The sequence below is a fragment of the Ylistrum balloti genome, unplaced genomic scaffold, assembly GCF_031769215.1.
Source record: "Ylistrum balloti isolate Yb309-2 unplaced genomic scaffold, AGI_CSIRO_Ybal_v1 Utg370772, whole genome shotgun sequence".
NCBI lineage: Eukaryota > Metazoa > Mollusca > Bivalvia > Pectinida > Pectinidae > Ylistrum > Ylistrum balloti.
The window spans coordinates 455,780-475,568 of record NW_026782452.1 but is presented as its reverse complement, the minus strand read 5'-3'; positions in this window follow the sequence as shown (position 1 = coordinate 475,568).

Genomic DNA, 19,789 nt, shown 5'->3' with positions numbered 1-19,789 from the left:
GAACTTCAATCCGACACGATATAGACTTCATTCCTACAACAGGTTTAGAACAGAGAACCTACGTACCTTTATTTTGGTAAAAAAGTACCTGACCGACCAGCTGGCTCCCAGGGAGGTCGGCCTCTCCCTTCCGCCGGACCTGCAAATATATAAGTCTGACAAGTGTGAATATATTTGATTAATTGATAATAACAACGTCTTACCAAAGATGGGGGTAAAACCGTCGATAACCGAACTCCACCATGGACGAAAAATCGATTGCCCGTGATTTGCAGGCCGCGTACTGTTGAAAACAAAGCTCCGCTGCTTGTATCAACTTTAACACTGTTCGCAGGGGAAGAAAACACCATGTACAGAAAAAAGCTCAAATTCGGCGCAAACAAACACCATACCTTCTCTCGTCACAATCGAATTATGAACTCGGTCGATCTATCAGCCGAGTCGCACCGTATTCGACTCCTGTTTCACAACCCCTCAAAGCAAGAAAACCCTGCTAAGCCACATACAAAAACATTCTCACCCCATGAGTGTGTATGGAATAACGAGTTCTGCACTGAATGCGTGCCAACTGAAATTCCCACATGTTCGGAGAAATATCTGTATACGACTCACGGACATTTACCTGCCGAAGGAACTTGCGATGTCGGAGAAGTACACAGTTTGAGCGGACCTGATCAAAAAACCAACTTCGTCCAGTCCTCCAATTGCTAGAGTTCCCAGTAGGGTCTGAATGTAGCCTTGTAAGAACTTCAATCCGACACGATATAGACTTCATTCCTACAACAGGTTTAGAACAGAGAACCTACGTACCTTTTTTTGGTAAAAAAGTACCTGACCGACCAGCTGGCTCCCAGGGAGGTCGGCCTCTCCCTTCCGCCGGACCTGCAAATATATAAGTCTGACAAGTGTGAATATATTTGATTAATTGATAATAACAACGTCTTACCAAAGATGGGGGTAAAACCGTCGATAACCGAACTCCACCATGGACGAAAAATCGATTGCCCGTGATTTGCAGGCCGCGTACTGTTGAAAACAAAGCTCCGCTGCTTGTATCAACTTTAACACTGTTCGCAGGGGAAGAAAACACCATGTACAGAAAAAAGCTCAAATTCGGCGCAAACAAACACCATACCTTCTCTCGTCACAATCGAATTATGAACTCGGTCGATCTATCAGCCGAGTCGCACCGTATTCGACTCCTGTTTCACAACCCCTCAAAGCAAGAAAACCCTGCTAAGCCACATACAAAAACATTCTCACCCCATGAGTGTGTATGGAATAACGAGTTCTGCACTGAATGCGTGCCAACTGAAATTCCCACATGTTCGGAGAAATATCTGTATACGACTCACGGACATTTACCTGCCGAAGGAACTTGCGATGTCGGAGAAGTACACAGTTTGAGCGGACCTGATCAAAAAACCAACTTCGTCCAGTCCTCCAATTGCTAGAGTTCCCAGTAGGGTCTGAATGTAGCCTTGTAAGAACTTCAATCCGACACGATATAGACTTCATTCCTACAACAGGTTTAGAACAGAGAACCTACGTACCTTTTTTTTGGTAAAAAAGTACCTGACCGACCAGCTGGCTCCCAGGGAGGTCGGCCTCTCCCTTCCGCCGGACCTGCAAATATATAAGTCTGACAAGTGTGAATATATTTGATTAATTGATAATAACAACGTCTTACCAAAGATGGGGGTAAAACCGTCGATAACCGAACTCCACCATGGACGAAAAATCGATTGCCCGTGATTTGCAGGCCGCGTACTGTTGAAAACAAAGCTCCGCTGCTTGTATCAACTTTAACACTGTTCGCAGGGGAAGAAAACACCATGTACAGAAAAAAGCTCAAATTCGGCGCAAACAAACACCATACCTTCTCTCGTCACAATCGAATTATGAACTCGGTCGATCTATCAGCCGAGTCGCACCGTATTCGACTCCTGTTTCACAACCCCTCAAAGCAAGAAAACCCTGCTAAGCCACATACAAAAACATTCTCACCCCATGAGTGTGTATGGAATAACGAGTTCTGCACTGAATGCGTGCCAACTGAAATTCCCACATGTTCGGAGAAATATCTGTATACGACTCACGGACATTTACCTGCCGAAGGAACTTGCGATGTCGGAGAAGTACACAGTTTGAGCGGACCTGATCAAAAAACCAACTTCGTCCAGTCCTCCAATTGCTAGAGTTCCCAGTAGGGTCTGAATGTAGCCTTGTAAGAACTTCAATCCGACACGATATAGACTTCATTCCTACAACAGGTTTAGAACAGAGAACCTACGTACCTTTTTTTTGGTAAAAAAGTACCTGACCGACCAGCTGGCTCCCAGGGAGGTCGGCCTCTCCCTTCCGCCGGACCTGCAAATATATAAGTCTGACAAGTGTGAATATATTTGATTAATTGATAATAACAACGTCTTACCAAAGATGGGGGTAAAACCGTCGATAACCGAACTCCACCATGGACGAAAAATCGATTGCCCGTGATTTGCAGGCCGCGTACTGTTGAAAACAAAGCTCCGCTGCTTGTATCAACTTTAACACTGTTCGCAGGGGAAGAAAACACCATGTACAGAAAAAAGCTCAAATTCGGCGCAAACAAACACCATACCTTCTCTCGTCACAATCGAATTATGAACTCGGTCGATCTATCAGCCGAGTCGCACCGTATTCGACTCCTGTTTCACAACCCCTCAAAGCAAGAAAACCCTGCTAAGCCACATACAAAAACATTCTCACCCCATGAGTGTGTATGGAATAACGAGTTCTGCACTGAATGCGTGCCAACTGAAATTCCCACATGTTCGGAGAAATATCTGTATACGACTCACGGACATTTACCTGCCGAAGGAACTTGCGATGTCGGAGAAGTACACAGTTTGAGCGGACCTGATCAAAAAACCAACTTCGTCCAGTCCTCCAATTGCTAGAGTTCCCAGTAGGATCTGAATGTAGCCTTGTAAGAACTTCAATCCGACACGATATAGACTTCATTCCTACAACAGGTTTAGAACAGAGAACCTACGTACCTTTTTTTGGTAAAAAAGTACCTGACCGACCAGCTGGCTCCCAGGGAGGTCGGCCTCTCCCTTCCGCCGGACCTGCAAATATATAAGTCTGACAAGTGTGAATATATTTGATTAATTGATAATAACAACGTCTTACCAAAGATGGGGGTAAAACCGTCGATAACCGAACTCCACCATGGACGAAAAATCGATTGCCCGTGATTTGCAGGCCGCGTACTGTTGAAAACAAAGCTCCGCTGCTTGTATCAACTTTAACACTGTTCGCAGGGGAAGAAAACACCATGTACAGAAAAAAGCTCAAATTCGGCGCAAACAAACACCATACCTTCTCTCGTCACAATCGAATTATGAACTCGGTCGATCTATCAGCCGAGTCGCACCGTATTCGACTCCTGTTTCACAACCCCTCAAAGCAAGAAAACCCTGCTAAGCCACATACAAAAACATTCTCACCCCATGAGTGTGTATGGAATAACGAGTTCTGCACTGAATGCGTGCCAACTGAAATTCCCACATGTTCGGAGAAATATCTGTATACGACTCACGGACATTTACCTGCCGAAGGAACTTGCGATGTCGGAGAAGTACACAGTTTGAGCGGACCTGATCAAAAAACCAACTTCGTCCAGTCCTCCAATTGCTAGAGTTCCCAGTAGGATCTGAATGTAGCCTTGTAAGAACTTCAATCCGACACGATATAGACTTCATTCCTACAACAGGTTTAGAACAGAGAACCTACGTACCTTTTTTTTGGTAAAAAAGTACCTGACCGACCAGCTGGCTCCCAGGGAGGTCGGCCTCTCCCTTCCGCCGGACCTGCAAATATATAAGTCTGACAAGTGTGAATATATTTGATTAATTGATAATAACAACGTCTTACCAAAGATGGGGGTAAAACCGTCGATAACCGAACTCCACCATGGACGAAAAATCGATTGCCCGTGATTTGCAGGCCGCGTACTGTTGAAAACAAAGCTCCGCTGCTTGTATCAACTTTAACACTGTTCGCAGGGGAAGAAAACACCATGTACAGAAAAAAGCTCAAATTCGGCGCAAACAAACACCATACCTTCTCTCGTCACAATCGAATTATGAACTCGGTCGATCTATCAGCCGAGTCGCACCGTATTCGACTCCTGTTTCACAACCCCTCAAAGCAAGAAAACCCTGCTAAGCCACATACAAAAACATTCTCACCCCATGAGTGTGTATGGAATAACGAGTTCTGCACTGAATGCGTGCCAACTGAAATTCCCACATGTTCGGAGAAATATCTGTATACGACTCACGGACATTTACCTGCCGAAGGAACTTGCGATGTCGGAGAAGTACACAGTTTGAGCGGACCTGATCAAAAAACCAACTTCGTCCAGTCCTCCAATTGCTAGAGTTCCCAGTAGGGTCTGAATGTAGCCTTGTAAGAACTTCAATCCGACACGATATAGACTTCATTCCTACAACAGGTTTAGAACAGAGAACCTACGTACCTTTTTTTGGTAAAAAAGTACCTGACCGACCAGCTGGCTCCCAGGGAGGTCGGCCTCTCCCTTCCGCCGGACCTGCAAATATATAAGTCTGACAAGTGTGAATATATTTGATTAATTGATAATAACAACGTCTTACCAAAGATGGGGGTAAAACCGTCGATAACCGAACTCCACCATGGACGAAAAATCGATTGCCCGTGATTTGCAGGCCGCGTACTGTTGAAAACAAAGCTCCGCTGCTTGTATCAACTTTAACACTGTTCGCAGGGGAAGAAAACACCATGTACAGAAAAAAGCTCAAATTCGGCGCAAACAAACACCATACCTTCTCTCGTCACAATCGAATTATGAACTCGGTCGATCTATCAGCCGAGTCGCACCGTATTCGACTCCTGTTTCACAACCCCTCAAAGCAAGAAAACCCTGCTAAGCCACATACAAAAACATTCTCACCCCATGAGTGTGTATGGAATAACGAGTTCTGCACTGAATGCGTGCCAACTGAAATTCCCACATGTTCGGAGAAATATCTGTATACGACTCACGGACATTTACCTGCCGAAGGAACTTGCGATGTCGGAGAAGTACACAGTTTGAGCGGACCTGATCAAAAAACCAACTTCGTCCAGTCCTCCAATTGCTAGAGTTCCCAGTAGGATCTGAATGTAGCCTTGTAAGAACTTCAATCCGACACGATATAGACTTCATTCCTACAACAGGTTTAGAACAGAGAACCTACGTACCTTTTTTTTGGTAAAAAAGTACCTGACCGACCAGCTGGCTCCCAGGGAGGTCGGCCTCTCCCTTCCGCCGGACCTGCAAATATATAAGTCTGACAAGTGTGAATATATTTGATTAATTGATAATAACAACGTCTTACCAAAGATGGGGGTAAAACCGTCGATAACCGAACTCCACCATGGACGAAAAATCGATTGCCCGTGATTTGCAGGCCGCGTACTGTTGAAAACAAAGCTCCGCTGCTTGTATCAACTTTAACACTGTTCGCAGGGGAAGAAAACACCATGTACAGAAAAAAGCTCAAATTCGGCGCAAACAAACACCATACCTTCTCTCGTCACAATCGAATTATGAACTCGGTCGATCTATCAGCCGAGTCGCACCGTATTCGACTCCTGTTTCACAACCCCTCAAAGCAAGAAAACCCTGCTAAGCCACATACAAAAACATTCTCACCCCATGAGTGTGTATGGAATAACGAGTTCTGCACTGAATGCGTGCCAACTGAAATTCCCACATGTTCGGAGAAATATCTGTATACGACTCACGGACATTTACCTGCCGAAGGAACTTGCGATGTCGGAGAAGTACACAGTTTGAGCGGACCTGATCAAAAAACCAACTTCGTCCAGTCCTCCAATTGCTAGAGTTCCCAGTAGGGTCTGAATGTAGCCTTGTAAGAACTTCAATCCGACACGATATAGACTTCATTCCTACAACAGGTGTAGAACAGAGAACCTACGTACCTTTATTTTGGTAAAAAAGTACCTGACCGACCAGCTGGCTCCCAGGGAGGTCGGCCTCTCCCTTCCGCCGGACCTGCAAATATATAAGTCTGACAAGTGTGAATATATTTGATTAATTGATAATAACGTCTTACCAAAGATGGGGGTAAAACCGTCGATAACCGAACGCCGTCAACACAGATGTTTCCATGATGTCTTGTAACTCCAGCGTGCTCTCAGCACCAGCTGACCATTTCCGGCCTGTCCTTGTGACCACTCCAGCTTTCTGTATCTTGATGTCTTTGGAGTCCTTCAGGGTCATAACCAATCTACACTTGGCCACCTTGAATTCTTCCACCACGGAGGACAATGATAACTGCAACTGAGATGTCTTGCTGTACAGGCCAACCGCCGTGAAACTAGGTGGTACTCCCAGCCATGATCGCAGCTTCCTGCTGGTAGATCTCTCCAAGGTTTCAACTATCTGACATTTATCGCGATAAAATTGAACAACTTTATCAGGCCCCCAATTATTCAATTTATCAAAACATACCTAAACTCGGTACAAATGTACCTCACTGCAACCTACAGCCACGATCCTCCAATCCAGGGCAGCCATGCGAGGTTATCAGCAACAACAGCTCCAGTACAGCCATTCGAGGTCAGCTAATCCCAGGATTAAGCTGTAAAATATTATTCTGAGAGGATTTAATATTTAAGATTATCAACAAAAACACTGAATACCCACCAGTTTTGGTGAAATTGGTGATGCTCCACCACCATGGAATGTGAACTTAGATTTCTCTGCTAATGGTAACCCAACCGCTGTTTCGGTTAGGCACTGATGACATGGAACTCTGGAGCCTGTTGTTAGCATCGTCAGGTGGATTCCATCCATCATCGGTTGTTTCTACCCTTATTCCACTTTTTTCTCTGGTTGGCGGGTCAGCAGTGGTGATCAATCAGTGCTTGCTGTTGGGGCTCCATGTTTGGCTCATCTCTTCTGCACCATAGCCAGCATGATGCTCTCTCAGCTTCCTTTCAGCCAAGGTCTTAATAGCTGCTTTCCTCTTTGCTCACTCAGTCCCACTTTCTGGAACATCTTCCATACTGACTGTGCAGGGAATCCTTGGCACGACCTCTACTCAACCATGCAGGTTATCAGCAACAACAGTTCCATACCCTTTTGTCTGCACTGCTCTACTAGCTGTTGGTATTTGAGAGCTTTTTTCTCATATTATCTCATCACACCCTTCTTCCCATGGAGCTCCACTAAGGTGACCTTCAGGCGCTGTTGTGACCATATCACAATGTCTGGTCTCAGAGTGGTATGCACTATATCAGGAAAGACGAAACGCTTGTTGAGGTCTACTCTCATTTCCCATGATGGTGCTTGGCTGAGTACATTCACACGATATGCAGTAGCAGTTGGTGGTCCCTTCTCTCCAGCTCTCACAAACTGTATGTGGGTTGTTTTATGAGGTTCTATCAGTGACCTCTTCTGACGCCGGTCCTTTTCCAGAATATCTGCTATAGCAGCTAGAACCTGGTCATGACGCCATCTGTCCCTGCTGGAGGGCTACTCCACAGCCTGATAGGATATATGCAAGTGTACCTCTTCCACCGCACAATGAATAAGCTGGATCTTCCAGAAGGCCCCACCTACACAAGTTGCTTGGAGATGGCAGTGTGTCATACACAGACTTGAGCATGAAGGATATCCTGTGAGGTTCCATTTTCCACAAGTCTGTTCATGTAATCTTGCGTTCAGGAAGATTCCACCGCGTCAATGATCCTTGCTGTCCTAACGCAACTGCTCTACTTTTGCGTTGCTGTTCTCACCACAGATACAATTCTGTCTCTTTTCCTTGCCTTCTGGTTTGCTCCACTGTAAGCTGTAAAATATTATTCTGAAAGGATTTAATATTTTAAATTATCAACAAAAACATTGAATACCCACCAGTTTAGGTGAAATTGGTGATGCTCCACCACCATGGTGATTGTTTCGACAAAAAATCTAAAACAAGAGATCCCAGAGGGATCTTGGCGCCCACCATTTGAGGATCTGTTTTCAGTTCTTGAAGATTTGTTTATTTTTTTTGTTTGTTACAGGTGTTGTAAATGTTCATGAACTGGTCTTCATTGAATGTACTCAATGATGGCACAAGATATTTTTATTAAGCACCTATTAGCAAATATCATAGCAGTCAGTTACATTGGATAATGGACAATATGCTTGTGCTGTATTACTGTCGGTACAATGCACAAGATGGGGAACTGCCTATGAAATTCCATCCAGATATCCAAGAAATAGCAGTAACAAACTTTTACTCTCAAAATCCAAGATGGCTGCCTGTCAGCCATCTTGATTTCGGATCAGTTCAAAAAGGTATAATGCACAACTTGGAACCAAAGGGAACCTGCATATGAAATTTGAGAAAAATCCATCCAGTACTTTCCAAGAAATAGCAGTAACAAACTTTTACTTCCAAAATCCAAGATGGCTGCCTGTCTGCCATCTTGAATTCGAATCAGTTCAAAAAAGGTACAATGCACAACTAGGGACCAAGGGGAACCTGCATATGAAATTTGAGAAAGATCCATCCAGTACTTTCCAAGAAATAGCAGTAACAAACTTTTACTTCAAAAATCCAAGATGGCTGCCTGTCTGCCATCTTGAATTCGAATCAGTCCAAAAAAGGTACAATGCACAACTAGGGACCAAGGGGAACCTGCATATGAAATTTGAGAAAGATCCATCCAGTACTTTCCAAGAAATAGCAGTAACAAACTTTTACTTCCAAAATCCAAGATGGCTGCCTGTCTGCCATCTTGAATTCGAATCAGTCCAAAAAAGGTACAATGCACAACTAGGGACCAAGGGGAAACTGCATATGAAATTTGAGAAAGATCCATCCAGTACTTTCCAAGAAATAGCAGTAACAAACTTTTACTTCCAAAATCCAAGATGGCTGCCTGTCTGCCATCTTGAATTCGAATCAGTTCAAAAAAGGTACAATGCACAACTAGGGACCAAGGGGAACCTGCATATGAAATCTGAGAAAGATCCATCCAGTACTTTCCAAGAAATAGCAGTAACAAACTTTTACATTCAAAATCCAAGATGGCTGCCTGTCTGCCATCTTGAATTCGAATCAGTCCAAAAAAGGTACAATGCACAACTAGGGACCAAGGGGAAACTGTATATGAAATTTGAGAAAGATCCATCCAGAACTTTCCAAGAAATAGCAGTAACAAACTTTTACATCCAAAATACAAGATGGCCACCTGTCTGCCATCTTGAATTAGAATCAGTCCAAAAAAGGTACAATGCACAACTAGGGACCAAGGGGAAACTGCATATGAAATTTGAGGAAGATCCATCCAGTACTTTCTCAGAAATAGCGGTAACAAACTTTTACTTCCAAAATCCAAGATGGCCACCTGTCGGCAATCCTCCAATCCAACCATTGCAGCCATGTGAGGTCTAGTACATCCACACTATGTCAGCTCATTCAAGGATCCATCTGTAAAATATTTTTGATTGGTGTTGAAATCAAAATTTTATAAAATGTTGAAAAAAAAATCTAATACTTAATTTTACCTCTCCAGAGAAATGCAAGACCTTAGGGTTATGGAATTCACCCATATTCAGGGTCATGGCATTCACCCATATTCTCCTAAGTCAATGTCACATTGTGTATCACATTTCAAATAAAATTCCACTTTCATTCAGTTGGTGCCATCATTCCAATTTGTCAGAAACAGGGCTGCAAAATTTTTTCCTCATCTTTCATGTGCTGAAGCTGATTTAGTTTCAAAAAAAAAAAAAAAAAACGCAACTGATCAACGTTTTCTCTTTAAAAAGAGGCCTCCGGACCTAAACAGTCATGTGACCAATTTCAACAATGTCCACCAGTAATAATTCAATAATAACAAGGTTGCAGACCCAGGTTTCATCAAAATATATTCATATGTTCCAAGTTTTCATGGATATTTATAGATTTCATTGATATTTATAGATTATCAATTGATTAAACAGTTGCAAAGAGCGAAATTAAATCATCTGCAATTATTAATAGTAAAGCACAAAAACTTTAAATTAGCATCTGACACATTTCTCTAAAGTAATTAACAGTGATATGACATTAGATATTCTAAATGTCATGTGTATGACATCATAAACACCTATGCTTACTGCATTATTGAGTAAAAATCATGAAAACAGAATTTATCCAAAATTCAAAAACTCCTACTTTCCTTCTTAGTTACCATGGATACCACACATTAAACTTTTGGAATTGCCCTGAAATCCAGTCTAAATACATTCTAAGGTTGTTACTGACTTTTCTTATACCTGTTACCTACTGTAGAACAGCTTTCCAACTGATACCAAGCCTTTTTGAAAACAGCTGAAATTCTCACCCACAAGAGCACCTTAATTACCTCCCTTTATTCACCCCTTATGAAATTAAAATAAAATCATTATGAACAAGTTTCAGTGTTTTTTAATGTATTTATAGCAATTATGAACAGGATTAAACTGAAACAAACATAGTAAAGCACATTTTAAATAGATTTTTTAATGTGCTTGATACATCACAATTAGTTTTGAATTTCATTAAAATCCTTCTCAGAGTGTTTAGGAAATGATCAGATCAACAAATGCATATATCACTTTACTGCATATCACAAATAGCTATCAAGTAATATAGATTTTCCCGCATGGTGTGTTTTGACCAATTCTGCTCTCAAATTAGGAAGAAAGGGAGGTAGTTTGAAAAATTAAAACCTCAATCAGTCTTAAATTTACTTGAATAAAGTTGCAATTGAAACTGAATTGAGTAGTTTGTTCTTCTGTGAATTTAGATAACTGAAAAACAGATTAGTACTACATACATAGACTGATATCATGATGTCATGGTAACTGCTGATGTCATCAGTACTATGATGTCATCAATTGCTAATGATGGCTTCACCAATGCACTGTGATGTCATAGTGAAGGCTAGAAATCCCAAAAACTTCAAATTAGCATCTGACACATTTCTCTAAAGTAATTAACAGTGATATGACATTAGATATTCTTAAATGTCATGTGTATGACATCATAAACACCTATGCTTACTGCCCCCACCCTTCTAGTGTGATATTAGAAATCCTATGACATTCCAATATTGTTCGAAAATTTATATTTTTTACAGCTGTAACTATGGTAACATAATTTCATAACAATATTAACATGATTGTATGTCCAGTCTATGAGAAATACACACATTATTAAGTAAAAATCATCAAAACAGAATTTATCCAAAATTCAAAAACTCCTACTTTCCTTCTTAGTTACCATGGATACCACACATTAAACTATTGGAATTGCCCTGAAATCCAGTCTAAATACATTCTAAGGTTGTTACTGACTTTTCTTATACCTGTTACCTACTGTAGAACAGCTTTCCAACTGATACCAAGCCTTTTTGAAAACAGCTGAAATTCTCACCCACAAGAGCACCTTAATTACCTCCCTTTATTCACCCCTTATGAAATTAAAATAAAATCATTATGAACAAGTTTCAGTGTTTTTTATGTATTTATAGCAATTATGAATAGGATTAAACTTAATCAAACATAGTAAAGCACATTTCAAATAGATTAATTTTTTTTAATGTGCTTTATACATCACAATTAGTTTTTTGAATTTCATTAAAATCCTTCTCAGAGTGTTTAGAAAATGATCAGATCAACAAATTCATATATCACTTTACTGCATATCACAAATAGCTATCAAGTAATATAGATTTTCCCGCATGGTGTGTTTTGACCAATTCTGCTCTCAAATTAGGAAGAAAGGGAGGTAGTTTGAAAAATTAAAACCTCAATCAGTCTTAAATTTACTTGAATAAAGTTGCAATTGAAACTGAATTGAGTAGTTTGTTCTTCTGTGAATTTAGATAACTGAAAAGCAGATTAATACTACATATATATAGTCTGATGTCATAATGTCATGGTAATGGCTGATGTCATCAGTACTATGATGTCATCAATTGCTAATGATGGCTTCACCAATGCACTGTGATGTCATAGTGAAGGCTAGAAATCCCACAAAAACTTCAAATTAGGATCTGACACATTTCTCTAAAGTAATTAACAGTGATATGACATTAGATATTCTTAAATGTCATGTGTATGACATCATTAACACCTATGCTTACTGCCCCCACCCTTCTAGTGTGATATTAGAAATCCTATGACATTCCAATATTGTTCGAAAAATTATATTTTTTACAGCTGTAACTATGGTAACATAATTTCATAACAATATTAACATGATTGTATGTCCAGTCTATGAGAAAGCAGTAATGATCCCGCCCATTAACCTACATGTATATAGGACTGGGGGCTTCATACATCTTAGGACCAAAAAGTTTCTTTGTTATACCAGAAAATAGTAATTTCCCTCCCAAATTATTTTCATGGTTCTCACAATGTTTTAATTTCAACTACGATATGACTATGGCGAGACTCTCTTTAGCTGTAGGAACTCACAAATGTTCTCTTATTCCCGTGAAAAGAATGAGATATCGACACTACAAGAGGACAGTAAGATTTGTATGGCCACACCAGGTCACAAAAGGGACAAACATGTACATTTTCTCGTGTGTGTATACGCTAGAGTCACAACATACATCTAAAAGGAATGTTTAAAACAAAGGAATTCTTATTTCTTCAAATTTTACACTTAGTACATAAATATATATGAGAAAATGTCACTTACATGTCAGTTTCGCAGCAGGTGTTTTCTGAATGACCAGTCTCGTGCCCAACGCTAAAAAATTGTCGCAGCACTGAGCAGATTTTAAATAGTCCAAGCTCATTGGTTGTCCCTTTTCTTCCACGTTTTCATTGGTCAATCCGATCTGGAGACCCAAACTTCTTGCACGTGCCCGACGCACAGCTCAGGTGCACACTGTTACTGAAACAAAGCGCCACAAGAAAGTCTGTTTCTTAAATTTATCTAAAAAAAAACACATTGGACGAAAAGATGAAAATTTCTAGAGTTTGATGATGATTATATCGATATATTTTTTTGTTTTGTATTTATTGGGATTAAGGTTGGGATGGGGGTAGGGGAAGGGGTCGACTGTAACCCCGGCCCGCTTAATTACAAACTATATATAGGCATACAGGAAATTAAGATATGTATCCACATCTTAATGTGTCAGCTTAAAAAAGAACAGAAGTTTCAAAAGATATTTCATATATTTACGGTACTCTGTATCTTCTATTCACACCAGAGACATTCTTCTAGCCTCATGTGTTTTATGTATATTCAATGAAATTTGACATATTTATGACACATTTATAATAAATTGAACTTCAGTTATAAAATCAAGAACACCGCAAACGGACGTACGACATCCGTCTGACCAGGGACGTTAAACATATATGTCACTGATCTGACCCAGGCTTATTTTTTTTCTCTTCGATTAGCGGGTTCTGCTAGACAGAATTGCTTGAAATGTTATTGTTGGGTTTTTTCTTCCTCAAAAACATTTCATTTCTCACGTCCTTAAATTTATGTTAAATCAGATCCCTTAAATCTATACATGGGAATTGAGGCTATCCTTACCCCTTAGGACTATTAGTCTCGTTATAACAGAAAGCAGTAATTATTCCGCCCATAAACCTATATATAGGACTGGGGGCTATCCTTATCCCTTAGGACTATTAGTCTCGTTATAACAGAAAGCAGTAATGATTCCGCCCTTAAACCTATATATAGGACTGGGGGCTATCCTTACCCCTTAGGACTATTAGTCTCGTTATAACAGAAAGCAGTAATTATTCCGCCCATAAACCTATATATAGGACTGGGGGCTATCCTTACCCCTTAGGACTATTAGTCTCGTTATAACAGAAAGCAGTAATTATTCCGCCCATAAACCTATATATAGGACTGGGGGCTATCCTTACCCCTTAGGACTATTAGTCTCGTTATAACAGAAAGCAGTAATTATTCCGCCCATAAACCTATATATAGGACTGGGGGCTATCCTTACCCCTTAGGACTATTAGTCTCGTTATAACAGAAAGCAGTAATTATTCCGCCCATAAACCTATATATAGGACTGGGGGCTATCCTTACCCCTTAGGACTATTAGTCTCGTTATAACAGAAAGCAGTAATTATTCCGCCCATAAACCTATATATAGGACTGGGGGCTATCCTTACCCCTTAGGACTATTAGTCTTGTTATAACAGAAAGCAGTAATTATTCCGCCCATAAACCTATATATAGGACTGGGGGCTATCCTTACCCCTTAGGACTATTAGTCTTGTTATAACAGAAAGCAGTAATGATTCCGCCCATAAACCTATATATAGGACTGGGGGCTATCCTTACCCCTTAGGACTATTAGTCTTGTTATAACAGAAAGCAGTAATTATTCCGCCCATAAACCTATATATAGGACTGGGGGCTATCCTTACCCCTTAGGACTATTAGTCTTGTTATAACAGAAAGCAGTAATTATTCCGCCCATAAACCTATATATAGGACTGGGGGCTATCCTTACCCCTTAGGACTATTAGTCTTGTTATAACAGAAAGCAGTAATTATTCCGCCCATAAACCTATATATAGGACTGGGGGCTATCCTTACCCCTTAGGACTATTAGTCTTGTTATAACAGAAAGCAGTAATTATTCCGCCCATAAACCTATATATAGGACTGGGGGCTATCCTTACCCCTTAGGACTATTAGTCTCGTTATAACAGAAAGCAGTAATTATTCCGCCCATAAACCTATATATAGGACTGGGGGCTATCCTTACCCCTTAGGACTATTAGTCTCGTTATAACAGAAAGCAGTAATTATTCCGCCCATAAACCTATATATAGGACTGGGGGCTATCCTTACCCCTTAGGACTATTAGTCTTGTTATAACAGAAAGCAGTAATTATTCCGCCCATAAACCTATATATAGGACTGGGGGCTATCCTTACCCCTTAGGACTATTAGTCTTGTTATAACAGAAAGCAGTAATGATTCCGCCCATAAACCTATATATATGACTGGGGGCTATCCTTACCCCTTAGGACTATTAGTCTTGTTATAACAGAAAGCAGTAATGATTCCGCCCATAAACCTATATATAGGACTGGGGGCTATCCTTACCCCTTAGGACTATTAGTCTTGTTATAACAGAAAGCAGTAATTATTCCGCCCATAAACCTATATATAGGACTGGGGGCTATCCTTACCCCTTAGGACTATTAGTCTTGTTATAACAGAAAGCAGTAATTATTCCGCCCATAAACCTATATATAGGACTGGGGGCTATCCTTACCCCTTAGGACTATTAGTCTTGTTATAACAGAAAGCAGTAATTATTCCGCCCATAAACCTATATATAGGACTGGGGGCTATCCTTACCCCTTAGGACTATTAGTCTTGTTATAACAGAAAGCAGTAATTATTCCGCCCATAAACCTATATATAGGACTGGGGGCTATCCTTACCCCTTAGGACTATTAGTCTTGTTATAACAGAAAGCAGTAATTATTCCGCCCATAAACCTATATATAAGACTGGGGTCTATCCTTACCCCTTAGGACTATTAGTCTTGTTATAACAGAAAGCAGTAATTATTCCGCCCATAAACCTATATATAGGACTGGGGGCTATCCTTACCCCTTAGGACTATTAGTCTCGTTATAACAGAAAGCAGTAATTATTCCGCCCATAAACCTATATATAAGACTGGGGTCTATCCTTACCCCTTAGGACTATTAGTCTTGTTATAACAGAAAGCAGTAATTATTCCGCCCATAAACCTATATATAAGACTGGGGTCTATCCTTACCCCTTAGGACTATTAGTCTTGTTATAACAGAAAGCAGTAATGATTCCGCCCATAAACCTATATATAAGACTGGGGTCTATCCTTACCCCTTAGGACTATTAGTCTTGTTATAACAGAAAGCAGTAATTATTCCGCCCATAAACCTATATATAGGACTGGGGGCTATCCTTACCCCTTAGGACTATTAGTCTTGTTATAACAGAAAGCAGTAATTATTCCGCCCATAAACCTATATATAGGACTGGGGGCTATCCTTACCCCTTAGGACTATTAGTCTTGTTATAACAGAAAGCAGTAATTATTCCGCCCATAAACCTATATATAGGACTGGGGGCTATCCTTACCCCTTAGGACTATTAGTCTTGTTATAACAGAAAGCAGTAATTATTCCGCCCATAAACCTATATATAGGACTGGGGGCTATCCTTACCCCTTAGGACTATTAGTCTTGTTATAACAGAAAGCAGTAATTATTCCGCCCATAAACCTATATATAGGACTGGGGGCTATCCTTACCCCTTAGGACTATTAGTCTTGTTATAACAGAAAGCAGTAATGATTCCGCCCATAAACCTATATATAAGACTGGGGGTCTATCCTTACCCCTTAGGACTGTCGTAGCAAAAATCGAGGTTTGTTTGCTGCTTAGTTTATTCCCCTGTCAGTCATGTGCGACGCAAAACATCGAAGGAAAACCACAGACCAATACAAAAAGTGTGGCCTTAGTCAAACGAACTATATATATTTATACCATGTAACTCTCGAGACACTGTTACTGTTAATTCAATTACAGAAAATTACTGTTTATTGCTATAATATTCAGTGTAGTTACCTTCAACGTCTACCGTTTGGACTCCGGAGGATGCGTCCCGCGGTCGTTCCGTGGCCGTATGCGACGAATGACTGCGAACTGATAGTTTTATTGAAAAGCTCACTTACTCTCGCACGAAATTCTCACCTCTCACACAACATACCTGAACACGTAAACATGTAACTTCCAAATATGGACAGACACGGACACTACCGAACAGGTAACAGCCATATAAGGACATAAAGATCGACGTACGGACAGTGACGAACTCAAGTTATACAGGACACTTACAATAGACAGTACAAGTTCACGTGTACTTTACAACACATGACCACCGTAGTGTATAAACATTATATAATTAGTTAACTATACAATTACCTAGTTGTAGTAAGAAAAAATCCTTTTTATAAAAAAATATTTGAAATCTATTTTTCAACTTTCTATTTACCCTTTTATGGAATTGAGTTATAAACCCTGTGACTTTTATCTGAGTATGTGTATGAATCTGTCTGCAACCAGATTCTCCCTAATATTATCAACTTTAATTCAACTTATATTTTCAATAAAAAGGTAACATGCCAGCATTTACAACAATAAATAGTAGTTAAATGTACACGAGACTAAATCGCTTACCAGTGTCGCGCATTCACACTGTTGTTGTAAAATGATTACCAAATAAAGTGCGTCAAAAATTCTGGTTTAAACTACAAAATTTGCTTTTATGGCTTAAACGAAACTTAAAATTAATAAATAAAATGTTATATACATGTATGTCACTCGTTCAAATTACGTATTTTGGTGGTTCCGATCTTTTATTTGAACAGTTTTGTGTATGCACATATATATATATTGTAGGATTAGCATACAGGGTGTCTAGGCTAACGTCACAACGCGCCGTGCACGTGATTTTCGAGTCTCTGCACACGAATCGCGCTTTGTGGCATTCATGATATACGTGTCACAGAAGAAAATACTTTAAAACACCAGCGGTTCAGATCACTTAAATTCGATCTTTGAAACTATGATATTTGGCATGCATAAGATTGAAATATGTCATTTATAACCCAGAGTGATGTATTAATCTGCTATAATCCGTCGATCTCTAGTTAATAATAATTTGTTTGTACTAGTGTATTTATAATATAACGTATACTTCAAATAAGCGAATCATGAGTGTTGGCTCAAGATTTTATTCCTTCACTCAAGCAACCTCGTGCAACACGTAAACGTGTGTAACTAGAGGTCGTAAAAACAGAAGATGTACAGCATTAATAATGGAAGATACACGATCCAATGGTACATTTGTGTAATACTAATTATATAAAACTTCATTCCATCTTCATGTCCCTAAGGAAAGTTTTTAATTTGGGGTTCTAAATTTCCATAAAGAGGTTCGATCATTTCTATAAAGTTAAATCAGTTGAGGTTCAAAATTGAACTGATATTGATATATTTAACAATATCAAATAAAAAATTAACGCAATGATATCAGGAACGCCCTATCATACGTCCCACATGATATCGCACAATATCAAAACAATACAATAGTACCATGGACGCCCGATCATACGTCACAGATGATATCTTACAATATCAAAATAACACATAATGTCATGGACGCCCTACCACACGTCTCAGATGAGATATCACAATATCAAAATAACATATAATATCATGGACGCCCTACCACACGTCACAGATGAGATATCACAATATCAAAATAACATATAATATCATGGACGCTCTACCACACGCCCCAGATGAGATATCACAATATCATAATAAGCTGCCTGGACAACAAATGTCTCCTTTGCATTTGTATCGGATCAAGTCGACATTGCACCAAGTCGTTTGTCGTGTAACTATACTAATGTCGAGATATTTTACATCGACATGGTGAGATTTTGGGAGGCAAAGTCATAAAATACAAGTCGCTAAGTCATGAAATATCTCGCCATGTCGTGTTTTTTTAAGTCGTTTAGACTATATTTTATCACAACAAAAGTAGGTCCAAATACGTTTCCATAGTATTTGATTCGTGCTTAGAAACATCTACCTTGTGCTGTTAGGACCGGGAAGCACACAAAGGTCAGACATGTAACGTCTGAATACCTGATGTAAGCTTTGAAGTACAGCACGAAGCACGACACTCCACACACAAGGGCACGCGACTATATTTCATACAAGTAATAGAGTCAATTTAACAATATTGTAAGGATACGTTTAAACTTTGCTTGTTGTTTGCAATAAGAACAGTTAACAAAAATGTTAATTAAGAATTCAGATCGATAAATGATAAGCAAAAATGAACAGAAGAAGTACTGGCATGAGGGCTATTAAAACGCAGAGTATGACGTCAGGCTCCCAAAGCGTAAACGTCGCGTTTCGCAGACGACACCCGAAAAAACACGTATACAGAAGAGATCGATGAAAATCTATTTTTAGAAACATCATGTCATGTTTTCACGCAGATGTTCTTGGCTTTTTACACTATCAATATATCAATTTATTCACAGTTTAGACAAGTGTTAAGTGTATAATTTGATTGATAATGGAATTTCTTATGGCTTCGGATTTGTTAAACGTCGAAGAAATAGTTCCTTCTTGTTCTTTCAGTTGAAAAAATTGACATTTTATAACCAACCTTTTGGGGTACCTTCTGGGACACGGACCTATTGTTCTCGGATTTCATGTCACCCTCAGCTGATATTCAGTCTTCTACTTGAAATATTTAAATAAGTTTATAGGTTCGTTATTACCCGTTGGTTTTCTCAAGTCAAGATGCCGGAGATATGACGAGTGATTAAACTACGTTTAAATATCCTTACAAATTGTCTCAGAGTATTTATGAAAACATTATTGTTAAAGAAGGCATAAACATTAGTCAACGGTATAAAGATCCGGTCGCCGAACGAACAAAGTCACCAAAAGGCGTACACGATCGAACGGAATCGTTGGAGACAAGTCCTGTGGAACGTGGCCTCTAAGAAGTGAACATTATCTGGAATCCAACAGCGATTGACGGAAACAACCAACAATATAAAAAAAGGCTGCAAATGTGTCAAGGTTTTAAAAGCTTTGCCATTTTAGTTTTAAAATCTCTGTTCCAGGATTCCATAT